This window comes from Sciurus vulgaris, assembly GCF_902686455.1.
Source record: "Sciurus vulgaris genome assembly, chromosome: 19".
NCBI classification, from domain to species: Eukaryota; Metazoa; Chordata; class Mammalia; order Rodentia; family Sciuridae; genus Sciurus; species Sciurus vulgaris.
The window spans coordinates 3,833,471-3,859,487 of NC_136480.1; the positions used below are offsets into that span (position 1 = coordinate 3,833,471).

At 39.9% G+C, this 26,017-nt stretch overlaps 1 protein-coding gene and 1 pseudogene across 3 annotated transcripts in view; both read right to left on the reverse strand.

The window, feature by feature from the left end:
- Positions 1-26,017, reverse strand: part of LOC306650352 (uncharacterized protein C3orf22) — a 275,416-nt gene that overhangs the window by 183,105 nt on the left and 66,294 nt on the right. The window lies entirely within an intron of this gene.
- On the reverse strand, positions 1,702-3,293 carry LOC306650477 (transmembrane channel-like protein 5; annotated as a pseudogene). Its single transcript has one exon. The product of its transcript is annotated as a transmembrane channel-like protein 5 (transcript).

Sequence of the window (26,017 nt, forward strand, 5' to 3'; positions counted from 1 at the left end):
ATTCTGACCATGAGCAAAAGAAGCAAAGAACACTCATTTTAAACCAACATATTTTTATTCTCCAGGAATTTCTTGTGTGACTAAATGCATTGGAAATGTACAGCCCCTCCTATTTGATGACCATAGAATCTTGAGGTGAAACACACATCTATTCTAAGAATCAGGAAAATTTTCTTTCTGGGAATGAGTAATCAAGATCCTGAGGCGGGGAAAAAAGAAAAGGAAGAAAGAGAGAGAGAGAGAGAGAGAGAGAGAGAGAGAGAGAGAGAGAGAGAGAGAGAGAGAGAGAGAGAGAGAGAGAGAGAGGAGAGAGAGAGAGAGGAGAGAGAGAGAGAGAGAGAAGAGAGAGAGAGAGAGAGAGAGAGAGGGAGAGAAAGAGAGAGAGAAAGAGAAATTAATCTTCATGGGCCAGTGTGATGTGACCAGAGGGCTCTCTGGAAGTAGAGGAGCCTCAGGCTTCAAATCTGAACAGTCTATGAGAGCAGTGATATTGAAAAAATTGAACAACTCCTGAAATTTCTATATTTTACTAAATTTATTAGGAAGGAACCAGAATCATGAGTATCAAAGGCTCTCTTAAAGAGAAAATTACACACTCAGGACAACACATTTTAAAGACCTGGATAGGCTGAGTACATAACATTGTGTTTATTGGCTTAATAAATAATCCCATACACAAAGCACATATCCATATTGTGGGGTTCACCAGGCCAGGACACAAGGGATCCTCCACTGAGGTCTTTCCTCATGTTCCTGAACAGGAATGTGGCATAATTTGTGGTTGCTAATCAGACAGATTGTGCATCAAATGGGAAGAGACATTGGGTGGTAGCCCACATTTACCAGCAAAGTTAAGTCTTTTTCTAGCATTAGAGTGGTAAATCTGTCAGAAAAGGTAGACAGATAAGTTTGATTTTTCCTTAAGCAACTATCTACTACCAAGGTTTTTAGTGTCACCAAAATGATTTCAGCAAAATGTAGGTTTTTGAGATTCAAGGTATTTCTCCAGAAGAAACACTACAACTATGAAGCATCAGGGCTGCGGATGGGGCTCAGTGGTACAGCACTTGTCTAGCATGCATGAGGGCCTGGGGGTGTTCCAAGTACTGCATAAAAATAAGAAGAAATCAACATAAGCAGGAGTTGGTTCTTGGAAAGTTAAATAAGATTGATGGGCAGAAGGTTGTGCATTAGAGTGAGGCAGCATTTCTCCTGCTCAGCTACCCAGAACTCAAGCAGCAGGAATACTTCTCCTTGAGGCTTAGAACAAAATATCCTGAGACTGGAAGGGCACTTGTCCTAGCCAAGTTAATGCGTCTTTGACTCATTAAACATATCTAAAAAGAAGTCACCCGGAGTTTATGTCATCTGGTTTGAACCAATCTAGAAGCCATCTTGCACTATATGTGGTGGAGCCAATGGAAACTGGAAAATCACTTCCATGAGTTCAGAGAAAGGTCCACAAAAACTTTCCTGAGCCTAGCAAAAATCTTAACAAAGCCTAACAAACCTGTGGAAAATCAGAAACCGAGAGCATTTTGCCCAGGAAAAGGGAAGTCAGAGAGGCTAGAGAGAACACAACTCTCCCTGACTCTGAGTTCTGAGAGTCATAGGGTTAACATGGGCAGCTACAGCAGGTAAGAAGTTGGAAGAGTAGGTGTGTGAGGCCACATGGATCTCAACATACCTGAGCAACCAGTCTCAGTGACCAGTCTCCGTCCTACACACCAGATTTTGTGCATAGATCAGTTCTAGAACATTTCTGGCAATGCCAAATTCCTGTAAGCCAAGACTTGTGATGAACCACTTCCCAATGATCCTCCTCAGAATCTCCCCCAGGAAGGAATCTGTTAAGGAGAACATGAAGTCCATCAGAAGGAGCCGGTAGATCTCCTGGCCAATCAGGATCTCTCAACACTTTTCACCAGACAGTGCCACGATGTTAAGCCAATAGTAACAAAGAATTCCAATGATGGATATTTTTAGAAAGATGTTTTAGATCAGGAGGATGTGGACTTTGAGCAGGGGCAGCTTGTACCTCTCCACCAGCCTGAACATGGAATAGAAGTGCGACACAGCCAGGTTGATACAAGACAGAAGAAAGGGCAGCAACAGCACAGCTCAAGGGTTCCTGTGGGTCTTCAGGAACTCAGAGTTGTACTCGGCCAGGTAATACACAGCCACACAGCAGGCGAGGGCCACACCAGTGGAGACCAGCTGGGCAGCCATGTGAGCCAACTGGCAGGTGAGCTGCTGGTGAAAAGTGAACTTGGTTTTCTCCAGATGGATCTCTGACAGGTTCTCCTTATCTCAGTGCTCAGATTCTTGTTTTAGCCTCAGGCTTTTTCATGCGTGGTGGTGAAGTCCCAGCAGAAGATAAGCTTGGTGATCCCTCTGGAGTAAATGTGGGGGTTGATGAAGTTGTTCTGGAAATACTTGGCCATGCTGAAGAGCAAGCTGAAGAAACAGATGACCAAGCAGGCTCAGGATGTTGATTCAGCTGTAGATGGAATGGATGAAGAGGTGAAGAGGTAGGCCAGTTGCATGTTGTAGGAAATCTCGTTGCTCCTGAGCCGGATGGAAGAATTGGTGTAGAAGCCATAATATATCACCGGATCCCTAAAATGGCCCAACCCGGTGAAAAACTCCAGCACTGTGAAGGGGCGGGTGTTCTTCTCTGCCACAGTCAGCTGGGGGATGACGAGGAAAATGAAGTTCACAATGAAGGAGAAGATGTTGAGCTTCGAGAGCCACTTCAGAAAGTTGAAATAGGAGAGGACGCTGGTGCCAAACTTGCCCCCGATGACCTTGAGCATCTTCTGCCACAAGCTGGTGGTGTTGAGTAGCTCAGAGATGCTGTTCCTGGATCTCTGGTAAGCCTGAGAGCAGGAGTTGAGACACTGAATGCAGTGCCGGAGCTCCAGGGTCCAGGGGCACTGCTTGCTTCTCTCTCTCTTGACCACCTTCCTGAGCTTTCTCTTCTCTTCCATGGTCCTTGGCTGGTTCCTGATGGTCTTGATTCTGTCCCTTGATGTCATGGGTATCAGGGATGCTATTAACTTTTGTCCTTCGGGTGACTTGTGCCAATCACATTTGGACAATGGTAGGTTTCCATAAACACAGACAAGCCCACGTTTGCCCATGTAAGCAGGGTTCACAGAGCCATCTCCAGGAGCACCTGGCAGAGACAGTTCATGAGGATTTGCAATCTCCATGGACATCATTTCAATGCTTCCCAGGTAATCTTCACTCTCTCTCCTAAGGATGTCCAAGGGACCATTACTCCTGGTCATTTCCTGGGTCTCAGAAGAGCCATAACCAGGACTATTCTTGGCACCTGGTAATCAGGTTCCCCCAAAAGTTTGGAGCATTCCGGTAGTCCTCAGCATTGGGATAGTCTGGTTCCCCCCAAATGCATGTAGAGCTAGTTTGATTCTTAGCAATTGGATAATCAGGCTCTCCCAGAGCATCTGTATGTGAATTGATGCTGGAACTGGCATATTCTAGATCCTCCTAGAGCCTGGATGGCTGGCATTGGCTCTGGAGCCAGGAGGGTTAGCATTGCCCTGTACTCTTGGGTAGTCTGGTTCTGCCAGGGATCCCAAATAACCTGAGTTTATCCTGGAGACTGCAGAGATTCCACTACTTCTGGGACTTGCAAAATCAGGATGTTGCTGAGATCCAGGGTAATCTGGCTCTCTGGATAAGCCTGGATGGTATGGATTGCTCTGAGATTCAATATAATCAGGCTCTGGTAGAGATCTGTGATGGTCTGGACTTGTCTGAAACCTGCAGAATAGGGATTGTTCCTGGCACCAGAATAATCAGGTTTGCTGGCAGATCCAGGATAATCTGGTTCTGCTAGAGAAATGGGATGGTCTGGATTTGTTCTGGAGCCTGCAGAGAATGGATTGTTCCTCTTGCTGGGATAGCCTGGATTGGTCTGAGGACCTGAGAAATCTGGATAATCCTGTTTTCAAATACCCTTGAGAATGATTCAGAGACCCTGAATGTCAGGGTACCCTGCATCACCCTCAGGGCTGTGGCTCCTGTAGTAGGTTGACATGCTGGCACAGGCTTCATCCCTGAGTGTTGAGGGCCATCTTGGACAAGATGGCACCTGGCAGTGAGCCAAAGGGCACTGGATACCAAAATAAGGAAGTACCCAAAAAGTTTGCTTGCCTACTAGTTCCTTGGAGACTTATGATGTGTTAACACCAGGCTCTAGGATTGGCTATCTAATATCATGCCGCGCGTGGACAGGTTGTGATCCATATAGTGCTATGCTGACATTCCTCTGCATGCTCTCCTGCATGAGAGAAAGCTTTGCTATAATTGGCTGATAAGCTAGGAGTCTGGGGGAGGAGAGAGGGAGAGGGTAGAAGAAGGGAACAGTGGGAGAACAAAGGGGACAGAAAAACAGGGAGGACACAACAAATCTCATCAACTAAAGATTGGTGGTGTCTCCTTTCTGCATGCCGGTTCCACTGGATGGAACAAATGGTGGCCCGTACGGGGAACTTCTTTCTCCTGTGTCCTCCCAGGTAAGTAACTTAAGGTAAGCTATAGGAAAACTAAGTAACTTAAAGTAATCTATAGGAAAACTATAGGATAACCTCCCATAAATCTCTGGCCAGAGTGTATAAGGGGGAGGTCACACAGTCCCAGTGAAGGGATTCCACAGTCCTGGTGAAAAGGACCCCACAGTCCCGGTGAAAGGGACCCCACAGTCCCAATAAAGGGGAACACATACCTCAGTAAAGGGAGTCTACATTACCCTGGTAAAGGAGGCCACATAACCCCAGTAAAGGGAGTTTAACTCCAGAATGGGGTCACAAGTGTCTAGAAATCAAATGATAAGAATCATACAAGATGTACTTAAGGCTAATGAGACTGCCATAAAACGATCTACTGTGACAGCACATGTAACCACGTTGGCCAAGGTTAGTCCTTGGTTTTTGGAAGAGGGAGTCCTAAATATTCCACAGTGGGAACATGATAAAGAGGATCTTATTAAAGCAGAAAAGCAATCCCCATTACCTAGAGGTACTTTTCCCTGTGGCAGCTCATTAAGGAATGTCTAACATCTAAAAAAGGTAAAATAAGAACTTTAGTAAAAAAAGGAAATATGTGTCTGGAAGAGATAAAGAAACAAGTATAACATCTCATAAAGAGGAAGAAGAGGAGGAGGGGCTTACTGGGGAGGAATTAGAAAGAGCATCAAGGACATGTTTGCCCCCATCAGTTATATTGGGAAGAAATACCAATCCCTTCCTGGAGGCAGCAGCTCCCCCTCAAGCAGCCTGTCCCCTATATCCCCCAAAGCACCCTTGGGAGGAGTTAGCTCATGCTATAAAGCAGATGGGTTTTTCACCGTGGGGAGAAGAAACCCCCCTTAAGGAAACCCCAGCAGTCCCACAATTCTTCCTGTGCTAGAGGACCAAAATAGACAAAGATGCCACCAACCTTCTGATTTCAAAACAGTAAAAAAATTTAAGGAGGCAGTGGCTACATATGGTCCACAGGCCCCATTTACAATGAGTATGTTGGAATCAGTATTGGGGCTAGATCTAATGCTGGAAGATTGGAAAAGGCTATGTAAAGCTGTGCTATCAGGGGGGCAGTACCTCCTAGTATGGAAAACTGCATGGCAGGAAGCCTCATTAGAAATGGCATGCCATAATGCTGCTGTAGGCTTTCCCCAAAGAAATGTAGAAATACTGACAGGAGAAGGAAACTATGAAGGTATTCAACAGCAGATTATTTATGATCCTGGGGTGTACACAAAAATTGCTGCTGCTGCCACTAAAGCCTGGAAGTTAATTCAAGGGACAGAAGATTTACAGGGGCAGTTGTCCAAGGTGATTCAGGGAAGTAATGAACCATTTGCAGATTTTGTTGATAGATTAATCCAAACTGCTGCTGGAGTATTTGGGGATTCAGAACAAGCAATACCCTTAATAAAACAATTAGCTTATGAGCAAGCAAATAGATGGTATAAAAAAGCTATAAAACCATGGCAAAATAAAGATTAAAGTACCTATATAAAGGTCTGCAGGGATATCAATGATGCAGTCATTACAGGACAAGTAATAACTGCTGCTCTTCATGGGCCAAATCAGGGGCAATCAAGAGCTAAAGGAATAATATGCTTTAAGTGTGGGCAAGGAGGGAACTTCAGAAAAGACTTCCCTGAAGTACCCATAGGATTAAAGCCCAGGGGAACACCTAAGACTGGAGAACAACAAGGGACAAATCACCCTGCCCCAGGTCTATGTCCCTGGTGCCGAAAAGGAAGGCACTGGGTGAAATATTGTACATCATGATTTGATATAGAGAGATATCCTATGCCAGCCCAGTCAAAAAATGGCCAGGGGGGCCCAACCCGGGGCCCTCAAATATACAGGGCCTTTCAGAATCCTGTAGTACAAATCCCCACTCACAATCCTTTCTGACTATCTCCTCATTGTCCCAAGGAACATCAGGGAGCAGGAGATTGGACCTCTGTGCCACCACCTGACATGTTTTAACCCAGAAATGGGAGTACAAGCGGTCCCCATGGGCGTACATGGACCACTCCCTGAGGGCACAACAGGATTATTGTTAGGGCAGAGTTCCACAACTCTGTCAGGATTACAAGTATTGCCAGGAGTCATTGATTCTGATTATACTGGAGAAATAAAGATTATGTTATCCTCCCCTTGAGGGGTATCTGTTGTTTCTCCAGGAGATAAAATAGCACAAATATTGATATTGTCTAGCCATCATGGGCCTTTCCCACTTCACAAAGGACTGGAAAAAACAATGGGTTTGGATCCACAGGATCAGGTGTCTTTTGGGCACAATCAACAAAAAATAGACCCACGCTTAAATTAAAGGTTAATGGTACTCCCATAGAGGGTAGATAGACATGGGTGCTGACATCTCTATTGTAAGACAGAAGGACAGGAACAAATCATGGCCTGTTACAGCATCCAGTACCACCTTACAGGGACTTGGATTTGCCCAAACCTCATTACAAAGTTCAGCTGTATTATCTTGGGATGACTCTGATGGGAAAGAGGAACATTCCAACCTTATGTATTAGCTCACCTGCCTGTCACTCTTTGGGAAAGAGACATTTTAACACAGATGGATGTTGTTGTTTCTTCCTCAGTTGAGCAAAATATGTCCTGTCTAAACCCAACTGTTTTGCCATTCATGGTGAGACAAGGTTATATCCCTGGAAAAGGACTAGGCAAACATTTACAAAGTTTTACCTGCCCCATTCAAGCCAAAGGACAAACAGAGACTGAGGGGCTGGGTTTTCCGGAGGGACCACTGAACCATTAAGGATAACATGGAAATTCAATAATCCTATCTGGGTCCCCCAGTGACCCCTTTCTAAAGAAAAATAGTTAATCAATTTGAAGGAAAATCATATCATTCCTTCCACTTCCCCTTGGCATACACCCATTTTTGTCATAAAAAAGAAGTCTAGGAAATGGTGACTTTTGCAAGATCTGAGAGCCATAAATTTCAGTATGCAGATTATGGGCCCGGTGTAACTGGGTCTCCCCTCATTAGCTGCTGTTCCAAAACATTATCATATCATCTCTATAGATATAAAAGATTGTTTCTTTTCCATTCCTTATTCCATTCTTATTCATTCCAAGGATAGAACTCAATTTGCCTTTTCTGTTCCTTCTTTAAATAATGAAGGGCCTAATACTAGATACCAATGGGTGGTCCTTCCCCAGGGAATGGCAAATAGTCCCACTATGTGTCAAATATATGTTGGCCAGACTATATCACAGATTAGACAAAATTATAAAGAACTTTATTGTCTCCATTATATGGATGATATTCTTTTGGCTCACAGAAAACAGGAGACTTTATTTAGGGCATTTAACAATATTATTGATACCCTAGAAAAATGGGGATTACATGTGACCCAAGAAAAGGTGCAAACCCACAGCCCTATTACCCTTCTAGGACATCAAATATTAGATACCTCTGTTAGGCCACAAAAAATTCAATTAGCCATGGAAAAGCTTAAGACTCTAAATGATTTCCAAAACTTATTACGTGATATAAATTGGATAAGGCCAAATTTGGGAATCACCACTGGTCAACTTAAGCCTCTGTTTGATATTCTCCAAGGAGATTCAGACCCTACATCCCCCAGAAATTTAACTCCTGAAGGTAGAAAAGCCTTGAGGTTAGTAGAACAAGCTTTAGAAAATGCTCATAGTGATAGAGTTGATCTATTCTTGCCTTTTAATCTCATAGTATTAGATTCTGAATATACTCCTACAGGTCTATTGTGGCAAACTGGACTCCTGATATGGATCCATTTGCCATTGTCCCCCAAAAATGTTGTTTCCCCGTATCCTGTGATGGTAGCAAATCTAGTTACATTAGGACTTAAGACAGCTCTTCGAGTTTTTGGAGTTCATCCTCAGACAGTTATTGTCCCGAACACGGCAAAACAGATTGAAATACTAGTTAATAATAATGAAGATTGGGCAATTGTTTATTTTTCCACCATGGCCACATTTGATAATCACTTGCCAAGTTCACCTAATGTCAGCCTCTTCAAGTTCACCTAATGTCATCCTGTTATTTTCCCTCAGGTTGTTAAGGCTCAACCTATCCCAGCAGCAAATACAATCTTTACAGATGGCTCCTCCTCCAGTACAGCTACAGTAGTTTCTGATAAAGTACAGACTATTATTATTTCTCATAAGTCTGCTCAAAAACCTGAACTAGGAGCAATAATAACTGCCTTACAAACATTTCCTGAGGAACCTTTAAATATTTTTACTGATAGTCTCTATATTGCCCAGCTTGTGCCACAGCTTGAGACAGCTGGACCCATTAGTCCTCAATCTACCTTACAACAATGCTTTTATCAAGCACAAACTCTTCTGTGGGCTCACGAAGAACCTTTATATATAGGCTATATCAGAGCACATTCAGGCTTACCTGGGCCTTTAGCTCAAGGAAATTCTACAGCAGACTCAGCTACTTGAGATCCTCATGTGTTTAATAGCATACAAGAAGCAATTGATTTCCATAAAGATTTTCATGTCAATGCTACTACTCTCAAAATAATATATAACATTACAAAAGAACAGGCCAGGAATATAGTAAAACAGTGTCCTGCCTGTGTGCCTCATTTATTGTTCCTCATTTTGGAGTCAATCCTAGAGGACTCCTTCCAAATCATCTATCCCCAAATTTGGTACTGTAAGATTTGTACATGTAACTGTAGATACCTACTCAGCATATATATTTGCTACCACCCATACAGGGGAAAAGACAAAAGATGTAATCAGTCATTGCCTTCAAGCCTTTGCTACTATGGGAAGGCCAAAATCATTTAAAACAGATAATTGGCCTGCATATACTACTTCTTCATTTCAACAGTTTTGCTCAAAGTTTAATATCTATCATTCTACAGGATTGCTCTACAATCCACAAGGACAAGCTATTGTGGAAAGGGCTAATCAAACATTGAAAGTCTGCTTAACTAAACAAAAAGGGGGAATAGGGGTATTAGCCCCTCCCAAGAACAGACTTAACCTTGCTTTATTCACTCTCAATTTTTTAACTTTGGATGCTATGGGCTGTACTGCGGCTGATAGATATTTTAGTGGATAGTCTGGTGGGCATCCACAAGCAATGTGGAAAGACATCTTGACTGGGTCCTGGAAATGACCTGACCCAGTATTAATTTGGGGGTGAGGATCTGTTTGTGTTTTTCCTCAGGACCAACAACAACCTATCTGGGTCCTGGAGCGCTTGGTAAGAACTATCCATAAGAAAGAAAATGGCACCGAAACACAAAATGATGGTGATGGTGGTAAGCCTGGTGCTGTTAGCTCTTCCTAAAACTTTTGGGGATATATCACTCATGACACACAAGTTCTTCCTCAATTATTTCCTAGTACAGAACTTTTAGGTATTCCTTACCTACCAGCTGGTTCCACGGTAAAGCCACTTATTACTAGTCTAAACTTCAAGTTAAGAGGTAGTCCTTGCTTCCTCTGGTTAGGCACCACCATGATACAGAGAGGCAATCTCTCTTTCATTCAATAAAGGTGCAGTCAAAAGCAAGCCAATATAAAGGGAAGTAATACATCTGTTTATAGTTATACAGGGTGCGAGGCCAATTACTCTTCCTTTTATCAGTCTTTCCCCCTTACTCCCATATGTGTCACATCTCCATTTGTGTTCATTCTAACAGTTTTAAGTTTTATATTAACATTACTAATAACAATAATAATGATACGGAGTTCCTTAACTGTGCTAACCAAGAGTGTTTCTTATGTGTCTAGTTGTTGGGATGCTTCATTATTTCCTCTGGCTGTGATTGCCAGGATTCCAAAATTCATTCCAGTCCCAGTGACCTTAAATCATAGTGAGTGGAATTTTCTACCCATGAGAGCAAAAAGAGATTTTGGTATCTCAGCCTCTATAGCCATCGCTGTTGCTGTGGCGGCTGCTGTGGCTGCTGCCACTGCTGCTGCACTTGCCCTAGGAACTGTTATACCTACTGCTCACGTGCTCAACAATCTGACACAAGCCACTGCTGAAGAATTGACAGCCCAGGAAAACATCAATGTGCATCTCGCCACAGGAATCCTGATTCTAAACCAAAGAGTGGACTTACTACAAGAACAAGTGGACATGTTGACTGTTACCGTACAGACGGGCTGTCTAGTGCACGCCCAAGCACTATTTGTTACCCCTACACCCTATTCTAATACTACTGCTGCTACAAATCTGTCCAAACAGCTTGGAAGCATGCTTAATGGGGCATGGACTAAAGAGTTTACTAATTTGACTACCTCATTAAGAAATTCTATATTTGTGGTAGATAGTACTCAGGTCAAGGTTCCGGGTATACCCGAAGCCATTAGTTTCTTACAGTCAGCATTACAATTTGGTAAACAATGGATGGGAAGTTTTGCTATGATGGGGTTGTTGTTCTTGCTGTTATTGTTGCTGCTCAGTTATCTGTTGTCTCTAAGGAGTCATCAAAGATGGCAAGCCTTAGTGGTACAGCAAGCCCTTATGGCCATGGACCAAGGCTCTGATCCACAGATTTGGCTCTCCCAATTACAGGACTGGTAGTCAATGATGGGTAAGCACAGGGTGGACTTCATACCAACCTAAGACAGGGATCAAAGCATGCCAACAGCTCTTTGTCTCCCAATGATGGGTAAGGATAAAGTCTGACTCTGGCACCTAAGACAGGCACAGTCGCTGTCCTTTTCTTTTTATAACAAAAAGGGAGAGCCTGTTGAGGGCTGTCTTAGACAAGATGGCACCTGGCAGTGAGCCAAAGGGCACTGGATACCAAAATAAGGAAGTACCCCAAAAGGTTACTTGCTTACTAGTTCCTTGGAGACTTATGACGTGTTAACGCCAGGCTCTAGGATTGGCTATCTAATATCATGCCACGCGTGGACAGCTTGTGATTCATATAGTGCTACGCTGACATTCCTCTGCATGCTCTCCTGCATGAGAGAAAGCTTTGCTATAATTGTCTGATAAGCTAGAAGCCTGGGGGAGGAAAGAGGGAGAGGGTAGAAGAAGGGAGATAGTGGGAGAACAAAGAGGGCAGAAAAACAGGGAGGATGCAATAAATCTCATCAACTAAAGATTGGTAGTGTCTCCTTTCTCCACGCTGGTTCTGCTGGATGGAACACCTGAGTGTTAAAACATTCCTGTGTCTGCAGTCACTTGGGGATCTTTTTGAAACATGTTCAGATGCAGGCCTGTCTCCCCCCCCCCCCCATCATGGTGCTTGTCTGGGGCCTCCAGTGTGCTTGGGAGCAGCGCCACTCTGGTCCAAACTGTCTGTCTTTCTTCCTGAACTCTAGCTACCTCCCTCTCATCAATGTTCTCTTGGCATTGGTGCAATAAAGAGAGCAAAGTCCTTTGCATAGGTGACTTCACTTCTTGGACCTCATAAGGAAGTGCCTAGGATGCCCACCCAGAGTGAGGCAAGGGGGGAAACAGCTTCCTGGATTCACTCATGTACACAGCATCCTTCTGGAATGTGGCCCCCCTGGACACCCCTATGCCCTTGTCCTAGTCAGCTTTTTGGCTGCTGAGAAGGAGGAAAGGTTTATTTGGAAGCTCAGGGTTTCAGAGGTCTCAGTCCATGGAAGGTGGGCTCCATGCCTCAGGTCCTGGAATGAGGCAGAGCATCAGGAAGGAAGTGTGTGGCAGAGGGAAGCAGCTGGGGACATGGCACCAGGAAGCAGAGAAAGTCCAAACATCATTCGTAACTGACAAAAATTCAGAGCGTTTCCTATGAAAACTGGAACAAGACAGGAATGCCCTTTTTCATCATTTTTACTCAACATAGTCCTAGAAATACTAGCCACCCCAATTAGAAAAAAGAAAAAAGCAAAGGGATATGAACAGGAAAAGAAGAGCTAAAACTATTCATATTTTCCAATGATGAAATTCTATATTTTGAAGACCCAATGAACTTCACACAAAATCTTCTAGAGCTCATAATCGAATCCAATAAATTACCAGGATATAAAATAAACACACATAAATTGATTGTGTTCCTATAGACCAATGGTGAATCAGCTGAAAGAGAAATCAGGAAAATTATCCCTTTACAAGAGCCTCAAAAATATAGAATATGTGGAAAGCAATGGAACAGAAAAGGGGGAAGACTTCTACAACAAAGACTACAGAACATTAAAGAAAAACATTGAAGAAGACCTTACAAGAAGGAAAGATTATTTATGTTCTTTGATTAGAATAAATTATATTCCAGGCATGTATAATATATGAAACTAGACTCTTCTGTCATGTATACATAGAAAAAACAATTCGAAGCAATAAGATTGATAAGTCCCTAACCAAGGTAATGAAAAGAAAGAGAATGAAGACCCAAAACAACAAAATCTGAGATAACGGAAATATTACTGTAGAGGTGTCTGATATCCAGATGATCATCAGAAAATATCTGGAAAATTTATATTCCAAAAAACTGCAAGATTTAGAGGATATTGACTGCTTTCTAAATACATAAAAATAGCCCATCAGGAACCAGGAAGATCTAGAAAGTCTAAACAAATAATATCAAATAATTAAATGGAAATTGCAATTAAAGGCATACTGACAAGGAAAAGTGCAGGACCAGAGGGATTCTGAAGAGAGTTCTACCAGACCTCTAAAACAGAAATGATATCATCCTTCATCAAATTATTTTATAAATTTGAAAGAGAAGGAAGGCTCCAAAACACATTCTGTGAATTCAGTATAATCATGATGCCAATACCAGAAAAGGAACCTTCTAGGAAGGAAAACTACAGATCAATACCCCTGATGAACACGGATGGAAAAGTCCTTAATGAGATATTAGAAAACCTTCTTCAAAACATATGAAGAAGAGAATCCACCATGATCACATAGGCTTGATCCCAGGGATGCAAGTCTAGTTCAACGTACACAAATCAATAAATATAAATCACCACCTAAATAGAATGAAGAATTATATGATTCTCTCAATAGAGGCAGGAAAGATCTTTGATAAAACACAGCAGCCATTGATGTGAAAAGCACTGGAGAAGCTAGGGATACAAGAAATCTAATATTATAAAAGATTTTTATGACCAAACCAATAGCAAGCATCATACTTCATGAAGAAAAATGAAAGCATTTTCTCTCAAATCAAGAACAAGATAAGGATGTCCATGAAACATAAGCCTTTAATATCTCCATTCACGGCAATGAGGGGTGATCATTCAGGTTCCCAGCAGAGTGGAGTCGGGCTCAGACTCTGCCTGAGTTTCAAGTATGTTGCTTCTGCCTGCTGTGACCTCAACTCCAGCTTCCAGAACAGCCTCTGTTTTTCTATTTGATTTCAAGTGCACTTTCACGTGATGCACAGCTCAAATCCCAAAACGTTTAGTATGGAAGTAATGAAACACATGAGTAGTAACATCAGGAAGCCAGGTGATCCATGTGGGAATGGAGAGGGAGAGAGGGCTTTCAGAGCCACAGGAGGCACTAGTAATTTCTCACCCCAGAATACAGACATCACAACATATGGGAACCCTGTGGGCTAATTTGAACTGTGAATTAAAATTAGAAAACTCAGTGTTGTTCACATGATTGGGAAACACTTTTTTTTAAATCAAGGGAACTTACAGAAAATACTGAGCTCCACTCTCCCCATATGTCTATTACCTAGAAGAGAAAGCCATCAAGGGGCAACTGAAAAGTTCCTTTGGGGACTCCAGTGTTTTGTGCTCCCCAGTGGGGCCCTGTTACCTTACTAGAGACACTAAAGTGATGTGCTACAGAGAGATGATCTCACAGCACCCTTTCCTTAAAAGTATACAGGTTATTTCTAGGTGTGCCAAGTGCCTCACATCCATCCAGGTAAGTGCTTCTCTGTTCCACAGATGTAGTGAATGTAGTCATGGGGCTTCTAGGCAGAAGTGGGAAGGGGGCAAAGTGGGTCTTCTAGTGAGGTTTCTGGTAGGTGTAGAAAAGACATCCAGTTCTAACCATGAGGCACAACCAGACACCTGTGCACTGTAAAATGCAATGAATGAAATCTTTCTAGGATATGCCATATGTTAATCTTGAGGCATAGAATATTAGTCAGTGTTTTTCATCACAAATGTCAGTTATTTCAGGTTCCTATTTAATTTCCATCAGACAGCTATAGCTATACTCAAGTTCTATATGCTATCTATGCTAGCTCTTGTTTTACATGCTATGTAGTCCTGTACAAATAATAGAAAAGTAATGTTTCCCTGTCTGCTTTCTATTAAATATAATCAACTTTCCTTCCCTCATCTTTCTGAACAAAAAGAAATGTTATTGATATGTGGCTCCTAAATACTGAGAAATTACAAAATAATTTTATACAATCCAGGATGTAATTAGCATTACATCACCTTAGCACACATATTTATTGTCCTTTCTCATGAAATATTTCCTTTCCTACATTTAATCTCACAAATTAAAAATGGTGTCATCCATAGTGTATGATCTGCTCTTTACCAAAGTTCAAGTAAGAGGGTCCTGTGTGATCTCTGAATGAAAAGAGCAGTGAACCTGATTGTGGTTTCCTTTACCTTGTCCCCAAAGACCTGGGAATATAATTTTCAATATCTGGGTAAGAAAAATATTTGTGCCCAGTAATCTTGTCTCTTTTCATTATTCATTTAAAGAATTTTTTTTGCATTTCCCTAATAATGAATTTGTCTGAAAGGCAGTATGTTAGGAAGAATATTTAGAGAAGTTGAACCTCATTCTGTTCAGGTCTGTGTGCTCAGGTTTCATTTATTTTATGTCCATCTTTTCTTTACAGAAAAAAGACTTGACTCAAGTCTTTATTGAGTTCATCAGGGAAACAGATTCTCCTGCATGTATTTTTGGGTTCCCCAGTGATGACAGATTAGTGCCTCTGATGAAGCTTCTTTGGAGTTTCTTCTTGTTGTTAGAAAGGTAATTGTTCTTGTACTCTTTCTAAAGACAGACTATGCAATATTGTTATGGTCTAGTTGGAAGTGTGAACCATAAGCTGTACTTATATTCTCCTAATTAAGGAAATTATAAATTATTATCAGTCAGATTTTCCAGAAATATCTGCATTCCTCTCCCAAATCTTCTCCAGGGTTTTATTCTCCATATTTCTGTAGCATGTATATTTCACAGTGGCTCTGCACACAGTGTGGCACTTGGTTGGTGATGGTCATATCCTCCATGATGAAGAAGCTGCTTCTCCCTAGTGCTCTTCATAGTTTCCCATTAGAACTGTGCCACAAAGTAGAGTTTGCTGCATGATTTTTTCCTCACTCAAAAACCCACATGAAGCAGGACCAGTCACACCTCCCATATCTCATCGGTCTTTACCTTTATCTTTACCTCAGGATACAGAAGATGAAGGCAGCAGAGATTTAACCAAATCGTAATGACAAACTAAAGGATGCTCCTGCTGCTGCTATTATTATTGTTGTTCTTGCTTTGTCATTATTATTATTATTACTTGTTACCAGGGATTGAACACAGGAGGGCTTAACCACTAAATCAAGTCCACAAAATTTTTAATATTTTACTAATTTAATGACAGGGTCTCACTAAGATTCTTAGATCCCCACTAAATTGCTGAGGCCGGTCTTGAAATTGAAATCCTCTTGCCTCAGTCTCCAAAGCTGCTGGGATCACAGGTATGTACCACTGCACCTAGTGAATGTTACTTTCCCTGTGATTTGGGTCTATCTCTATGAAAAGTCCTATCTTTTTGAGGGTAGTTTACTTCCCATAATGTACAAATTGTGAATGTTTTTGCTTGGTATGCAGCAAAGTGATAACCCACATTTAGGAGAGAACTGAGGCATGTCTGGGTATAGAGAGTTTAGAGATCAGAGACACCACAGATCTAAAATTTAAGGTGCACTGCACAATATTCTTGTATGGGAAAGAAACCACATCTCTCCAAGCAGCATGCAGAGGACAGAGAAAGAAACCATTTTGTAGCTGCCACAGGGCAACTTACTGCTGAGGAAGCTAATTTCTGGAAAACCCATGTCTGACCCAATAAACAAATCTGGCAAACACATTCAGCATGACAGTGATTCTGCCTAAGTTACCAGGAAAAAACCAAGCATGGACATTGACTTACACAGGCAAATACTGGTTCTGAAGACTCACCTGGCTCTCCATTCTGGTATCCAATCCAGCTGCTTGCAAGACTTGCTGGGAGAGATGTTCCAGACTGGGTACTTCAAACTGCAGGAGCAGGAGAGTTGGAGACTCAACTTAAAACCAGGAATCTTGGGTCGACATCTGACTAGTGGACTAACAATTGGCTCCTACAACACATGAGTGTAACCCAAGGGAGATTCTTGGGGTGCAGTCCTACAGTAGGGACCAGAAACCAATGGTCATGGAAAGTGTGCTAATTTAAAATTTCCAGAACAATTGGCATTCAATAGAGGCTGGAGCCATCCTAAGTCTACACTTCACCTCTGGGACTTCCACCTCCAGGACCTCCACCTCCAGGACTGCCACCCCCAGGACTGCCACCTCCAGGACCTCCACCTCCAGGACCTCCACCTCCAGGACCTCCACCTCCAGGACCGCCACCTCCAGGACCTCCACCTCCAGGACTTCCACCTCCAGGACCTCCACCTCCAGGACCTCCACCTCCAGGACCTCCACCTCCAGGATAACCACACTCTAGCAACTCCACCTGAGTCTGGAGCAAGCATCATACCCCAGACAACTCCACACAACACTGCTGAGAAAGGAAGGTGAGAATCTTTTGATTTTTTTCAACAGAAAATATTGTTAAATTATTCATTGAGATTTTTTCTTTTTCTTTTTTATTTTTTCCCTCATGTTTTTACCATTTTTGAAACCAATTATTTTTCAATGACAAGTTTATTAAGGACTATAAGGTCTGATTAGCATATTTCAGGTTCTTTGTATTCTTTTTACTTTTTTCTTTACATTTTTAATTTTTACATTTCTACTATATATATACATATATACACACACTCGCTCTCTGTGTCTCTCTCTCTCTACGTATATATATAATATATTTCTCTCACTTATGTTTCCCTTGATTCTTTCTCCCTCTTCTCCTGCTAACAACCAATCTTTATTGTTCCCTCTTGTACAAGTCTTTTAATTCTTTATTTCTAATTTCATTCCTTCTTTGTCATAATTTTCACACCCTACACATGTTCCTTTCTCTCCTTGTTTGCCATTTGAAATTGTAAACCTTTTTCAGACTTCCTGTTTTCATCATAAGCAATAAATCAATATATCATCTCTCTGTATTGCAAGAAATGTGTAGATGTCATAGCAGGAGTTATTTGGTTTATGTCTGTATATTGTATACATTGGTTGCTTGCATTATTTTTCTAACCCATGATGGCAAGGTATTAAAAGTTTCCATGACCACCGTAAGTCTACAGGGTAGAGATTGTAGTGCCTCATATCCATACTGTGATATGGGTAGACAAAAAAAAAAAAAACATGCAAAACCAAGGGAAAGTCATCCCAAACAAACCAAGATGCTCTGATAATAGAATCCATTGATACTACACTGGAAGATGCGTCAGAGAATGAGTTTAGAATGTACATAAAATAGTCTGTGAGGTAAACAATGATGTAAAAAGTGATACCAGAGAGAAAATAAGGAAGCAAAACTCAATTCAATAAGAAGATAGAAATTCTGAAAAAATCAAGCAGAAATATTCAAAATGATGAAATCAACAAACCAATACAAAAATTCAATGGAAAACATGACCAAAAGATTACATCCTCTGTGGAAGACAGGTTCAGGCCATGAAGACAAAATATATGATCTTAAAATTAAAGTCAACAATGAAGAAAATATGTCAAGAGGCATGAACAGAACTTTTAAGAAATATGGGAAAACATAAAAGATCAGACTCAAGTCTTAAAGGGAAAGATGAAGGCATGGAGATACAAATGAAAGCAATGCCCAATTTTTCAATTAAATAATATCAGAAAATTTTGCAAACTTGAAGAATGAAATGGACAATCATATACAAGGGGCAACCAGGATCCCAAATATACAAAATGACACCACACCCACACATTATTATGAAAATAATTAACATAAAAATGATAGAATTTTAAAGGCTTCCAAGAAAAAAATGATAGGACACATTGAGAGGGAATTCAATCTGGATCTCAGCTGATTTTTCAACCAAGACCCTGAAAACTAGAATTTCTTGGAATAATATATATGGAACTCTGAAAAAAATGACTGCCAACCAAAAATACTGTACCCAGCAAAACAAAAACCTCAGAATTGATGATGAAATCAAAACCTTCCATGGTAAACAAATTTAAAAAAAAACTCAAAACTAGAAAACCTGCATAAAAAAACCTTCAATAAAATATTTTATTAAGAAGATGTGAAAAATATAAGTGAAAACAATCAAAGGGTGGAACTATGCTAAATAAATACAGAAATTAAGGTGAAATATTTAAATTAAATAAAATTAATTAAATTAAATTAGTTAAAATTAACCAGATATAAACCAAAATGATGGAAATACAAATAATATCTCAATAACTTTGAACATAAATGGCCTAAATTCATCAAGTAAAAGACACAGACTGGCAGATTGCATTAAACCCCAAACCCACCAATATGTTGTCTCCAAGAGTTTCACCTCATAGTCAAAGAAAGACATCCACAGTCTATGGGTGAGAGAGTGAAAGACACTTATCACTCACGTGGCTCCGGTAATTAGTGGTTTCTATCCTCATATCAGATAAAATGGACTTCAAGCCAAAGTTAATCAGAAAGGACAAAGAAGGACATTTCACAATGCTTAAAGGAATTATACATCAACAAGACATAACAATGACAAATATTTATGTTCTAAATAATGGAGCATCTATGTACATCAAACAAATGCTTCTCAAATTTGAGAATGAAATTGACCACAACAGAATAATACTGGGTGTCTATAACAGATCTCTTAACCACTGGATTTGTACTCCAAGCAAAACCTAAACAGCAGACACTCAGCTGAGGACTGTTGGGTTGTCTACAAGATTGGCACATACTATTTTTGACAAGGGAACTTAGAGAAAGTTTTGAGTTTCACACACCCCACATGACTATTATCCAGAACAGAATCCAATCAACAGGCCACTGAAATACTCCATAATTCTGTGCTCCCCAGTGGGATCTTGTAACCTTACTAGAGGCACTAAAATTACAGGCTGCACAGATAGATAAGCTCACAGCACCCTTTTCCTGAAAACTATGCAAGTTATTCTCAGGTCCAATGTTCCTTATCTGTCCAGGTAATTGCCTCTCTGTTCCACAAATGTAGTGAATGAGGAGGACATGGGACTTATGGATGGGGTTGAAAGGGGGCAAATTGGGACTCTTAGTGAGATTTTTTTAGCATTAGAAGAGACATACAGCTGTAACCACTACACTCAACCTGACAACTGTGTTTTGTAAAATGCAAAGAAGGAAGTCTTCCTAGGATATGCCATCATTTCACTTTGAGACCTACAAAATTGGCCCATGTTTTCTATAGGAAATGTTCATTATTTCAGGTTTCTATTTAATTTTCTTCAGACAGCTACAGCAGTACTCAAGTTACATATGCTATTCATGCTTTCTCATGCTTTATATGTTTCTTAGTTTTATACAAATAATCAGGGAAGTTATAAGTTTACCTGCATTATTTTTATTAAATATATTCAGCCATGCTTCCCATCTTCCTGAATATATAAAACTACTGTTGATATTTGGCTTGTAAATTTTGAGGAATTAACAGTAATTTTACATACTCCAGAATGTAACAAGTATAACCGCACATTACCAAAAGCATCTATTGAAGTTGCTCATGAAATTTTTCTTGTCTTAATCTCACAAATTAAAAATGAATGGTTGCATCCGTACTGTGTTTTCTGCCCATTAGCAAATTTCAATGAGCAGGGCAGTGGTCCTGTGACATCCTTAGGTGAAAAGACAAGTGAACATTATCATGGTTTCCTTTTCCTTACCCCTAAAGGCTCAGGAATATTATTTATAATATCCGGGTAGGAATATTATTTGTTTCCATTAATCTTGTCCCTTTTCATTATTCATTTATAGATTCTCTTTCCCATTTCCCTAATAATGAATGTGTCTAAAAGGCATTTTGTTATAATATCTAGAGGAGAAAATCTCATGCTGTTGAGGTGTGTATGCTTCTGTTAATTTTTAAAGTACATCTTTTAATGAAAACGCATTTGTGAAAGATTTTGGACCTATCTTTTTTTCTTCTTCTTTAAGCAAACTGCATTCAACTCATGTCATTATTGAGTTCATCAAGGAAAAACATTCTCCTGCAGGTATCTTTGCATTTCCCAGTAATGATAGCTTAGTGTCTATGATGAAGCTCCTTTGGAGTTTATTCTTGTTAGAAGAGTAATTTTTTAATCTACTACTTCTTAAGACAGATTTTGAAATGTTGTTAGGGTCTAGCTGAAAGTATGTAATTAAATCCTTCCAATTTTCAGAAACTATGAATTATTATCATCCAGATTTTTCAGAATACATGTCATTCTTTCACACAAATATTCTTCAGGTTTTTCTCCTCCATATTCCTGGGAATTGTGTATTTCATAGAACTCTGCACACAACATGGCATACAATTGGTGATGGTCGTGCTCTCCCTGATATGCAAGGTAAATTTCTCCCTAGTGCTCTTCATAGTTTCCTGACTAGAATTGTGCCACAAAGTAGAACTTTCTGCCCAATTTACACCTGCACCAAAACCAAGTGGATCAGGACAAGTCCCACCTCCCAGATTTCATTTCTCCAGGTTTACCTCAGCATACAGAAAGTGATGGGAGCAGTGGTGAGGTTGAACTATGTGGCAAGGAGAAAACAAATCATGCTCCTTTGCTGCTGCTGCTGCTGCTATTCTCCACCTACTCTTCCTTCTTCTTCTTCTTTCTTCTTCCTACAATTTATATTTTGGTTCCAGAGATTGAATCCAGGAGTGCTTAACCACTGAACAATATTCTCAGCCCATTTTATGTTATCTAGAGAGACGTGGTCTCACTAAATATCTTAGGCTGGCCTCAAAATTGTGATTCCCTTTCCTCAGCTCCCAAGCTGCTGGAAATACAGGCATGCACCAGCTTGCCTGGATGATAGTAGTTTCTCTCTGATTTATGTCCCTCTCTGTGGAAGGTCCAGTGTTTCTGAGGATAGTTTGCTTTCTCTAGCTTATAAAATGTGATTGTTTTTGCTTGGAACAGTATGATCTCCAAGCACCGCCACAGCACTAAGAGCCAGAGTTGAGGAGGCCCACTGATCATCCAGCTGAGAGCCAGGAGTGTTCGTTTTCCCCTGAGCTGATAGGCAGGTGTGAGTGGCAGGTGTCATGACTGGAAGGGGTCATGCTTGGTTTTATGATGGTCTCCTATTCACCAGAATGGTTTCATAAACAGGGGAGTTATTAACATAGACAGGTACATTCTTATCACTAAAATACTTCCATATTTTATAATATTTCAGTGAGTAAGGTGTATGTACTTGATGTATATGTTTTAGTGATACATTAATACATGATCTAAAATTTAAATAGAAGCTGTGAATGGTGGAACATGCCTATAATTCCAGTGGCATAGGAGGTTGAAGCAGGAGGGTTGTGAGTTCAAAGCCAGACTCAACAATGTAGGAATGCCTTAAAAATCTTAGCACAACCCTGTTCCTAAATTTAAAAAAGAGGTGGGGGTGACTGGGGATATGGCTAGTAATTACACACTCCTGGGTAAAAACACTGGTATCAAAAAATAAAATTGGACATGACTAGATATCTCTAGATATGTAATCTCTCATTGATCTACACAGTTAATGTACTTAGATGTGTTTCCACAGTCTTGTGTTTACCCTGGAGAAAGGAGATTCCTTTCTCTTGCTGCTATTGTGGAATTGCACCTTCAAAAAATTAAGACTTTCTGGTCATTTTAAAGCAACAATTAACAGAGGTCTTATAATGAAAATTCATGGCTTATTCTTATCCCTGCTTTATCCAAAACATATATATTTCCATGACTAGATTTTCTGAAATAACACTGAATATAACTATCTGATTTTCTGATTTATAGATGATTAAAACATGTTATTATAAGAGTTTTACATGCTGAATTTGTATATATCAAAGTTTAAAATGAATTAAACACAATGAAAGAAAGTCTCCATTTTCCAGAAATGGCATAAGAAAATGCAATTTCACAACTGTCATTTAAAATTTTCTTTTTGTATTATTATAAATGAATGATTACCTACTGAAGATATATAGATATAACATTATTCTTTAAAGCTTCATCAATGTACATTTTACCTCAAATGAAACAGGCATATGAGAACAGATGAATGTCATTTTTATGTAGAAAGGATTGTGTGCTGATCACGTGTGCTGCATAAAACATGAAACAAATGTACCTTTCTTGAAAATCTTTCTAGTGTCTTTCAGAGGATTTCATGTGAACAGACCCAAATATGCTGAATTAGTCAAAAGATGAAATTGTCATTTTGCCTGATCACCACATTTGGAAAAAGATGAACTTTTTTTCTAATGGTGTAGAGAATTTTCCTTTTTTGACAAATGCTGCATGCTTCCACACATGTATGGAAGTTTAAAACATTGCCCACATAGAAGTACAGCTCAGCACAGGCTGGGAAGGGACAGTGGGAGGAGCAGTGAGAGCAGGGGCAAGGGGCATCTGTGCACCTCTGCAGGGCTGGGGTAGGAAGTTCTCCTGTTCTATAGCTCAGTATGGCCCCTAGAGTCTCCATCAAGTAATTACATATAACCAAATAAGTGGAGGTGAAGAGCTTGGATGCTCCTCACATGTAGAAAGTATAAACTTGAGGAAATTAACATGTTAATCACCATAACATAATCATCAAACAATGTAAGCCTCTATTGACTTACAATACTGAAATCCAAGTGTAGGTCAAAAGATTATCTCAACTAAAGGTTAGAATAAAAGCAAATCTGCTTTTAAATGTTTAAACCAAACACCTACTGAAGCGCTGAATTCTTAAAGGGTACCCTGTGTAGACAAGTATTTACAATGCAATATTTCCTTAGAAATATTTCTTTTAGGTATCAGGTATCAAACCCAGGGGCAGTATATCACTGAGCTATATCCACAGTCCTTTTTTATTTTAATTTTAGAGACACTTAGGGCCTATGCTAAGTTGATGAGGTTGGCCTGGAACTTGTGATACCCTGGTCTCTCCCTTCTGAGTTGCTGGGGACTTTTGGTATTTTATCTTTCAAATCTATATGCTCATGAAATACTTTGACATTGTTTTCAGATGACATATGGTTCAGGATGAAAAATCACAGATTAAAATTAAATTATTACATATATGAGGTACATTAAAACAAATATACACACATTTTCCAGGAAAATACACTGCCAGTAAGTCATCAACAAACTTTTCTAAAATAAGGGCTGTGGAAGTAGTTCAGTAACAGAAAATGTACCTAGCATGTATGGGGTTCTGCGATTGATTTCCAGTATTGCAAAGCAAAAATTTTAGAAACAATTTTATATGCAGACCTCCTGAGTCTGGAGAAATGCCATTGTTTTCATGAAGGAGGAAAGAAATCCTGGACTCCAAGATGACTCATGTTGTAAGATAGGTTGGATACTTATCCGTTAATTCCTTAAAATGAAGCGAACATGAATCCATTTTAATTATGGAAGGTTTACCACAATTATTTCATATATTTGAGTTGTTTCCTATAATATTTAATAATTGCACTGGCCTGAGTAGGTCAAATTCTGACCAGATAACAAAAAATATTTAACATATGTAGCTATATAGGTTAAATCAAATTGTTCTAAAATTCCATCAGCATTCTCTGACCAGGTATTTCCGACATATTCTAATATAATGATAATTTTTTAACATCTTTGAGTTGGTGATAGAGGTGATCAGATATTAAAAGAAAAGTCTATCAACTTATATAAATAAAGATCTGCATATTATTTTTTAAAAATATAACAATCCTGGAGAGAGAATCTGTGCAGGAAGGCTTCCCTGTTTGGCTTGTATGCTTCAATCACTTTCACTTCTTTTGTCTCTAGTGTGTACATGACTTGACTGTCTTCACTATATAGGTGAGATAAGCCTACAGCTCTGGGTCATGGGCTTCTCAAAATCACACTTGAATTCAATGGAAGATCATATAGGTATATTCAAGCCTTCTGACTTTTCTGACTTCAGAGTTTGCAATTCTTAGTATTTTCTCTCTACATGTATTAGCAAAATTGCATGTGTTCATATACAAACCAGAAGAAAGATAACATGAAAATAATACAAATATGGATGGTCTAAGGCATTGAGACTTTCTGCTTTGGAGAGACTTCTTTTAAAATGCAGATCCCACAATTTTAATTTATCAAAAATTATAGAGTTCTTACCATAATCCTGGCATTTAATCAAGATGATGAACAGAAAGAAATTAAAACCTACCCTTGCGTTAAGACATCACTTTGAAAAACTTAAGGTCATAACAGAAATATTTTCTAAAAAATTAAAACCAAAGATCAAATGTGTTCTCTGATAAGTGAATGATGATACATAACAGGAGGGCATGGAAGGAAAGAATGGAGGAAGAAAGATTGTGTAGAGGAAAATAACGAGTGGGGAGAGGGCAGGGGAAAGAAAAGATGGTGGAGTGAGACAAACATCATTACACTTTGTACATGCATGATTACACAGTGTGACTACTTCATTACAGCCAGAGAAATATATATCAGAAAAGATACATATCATTTGTGTACAATGAATAAAAAATGTTAATTTTTATTGTACACAGAAGGTTTTGCCCTTTGAGACAAAGATAATCAGCTATTACTGGGAGATGATCTGAAAAGGGAGAGAAACAAATGCCTTCCAAAATTCCATAAGAAACATGAGTATTGGTGGGAAAATGGGGCACTGGGATAGGTTCACAAAATTTCCTTATGGCTACAGGGTTGGCTGAGATTGATGAGATTTCATATGTGATAAAGAATTTTTCTTACTTTTCTCCCAAGACATATACTCCATGATTCCTTACCTTACAAGATGGGTAAAAACAACAAGCTGCACGGTATTATTAACTTAAGTAACACCTTTTATTCTGAAGTTTGGATTGGGATCATGGCCAACACCATTCTTTTTCTGTTGCACATCATCAAATTCCTCTTTGACAACAGGTTCAATAAAACTGTCCTGATCATTGGTCTCTTGACCCTAACCCACCTACTAATGCTGCTCACCATGGGATTGACAGCTACAGACATTTTTACATCTCAGTGTGACTTTTGGAATGACATCACATGTAAATCAGTTATCTACTTGTACAGGTTGATGAGGGGCTTCTCCATTTGTACCACCTGCCTGCTGAGTGTTTTCCAAGTCATCACACTCAGCCCCAGAAGCTCCTGCTGGGCAATGTTCAAACCTAAATCCCCA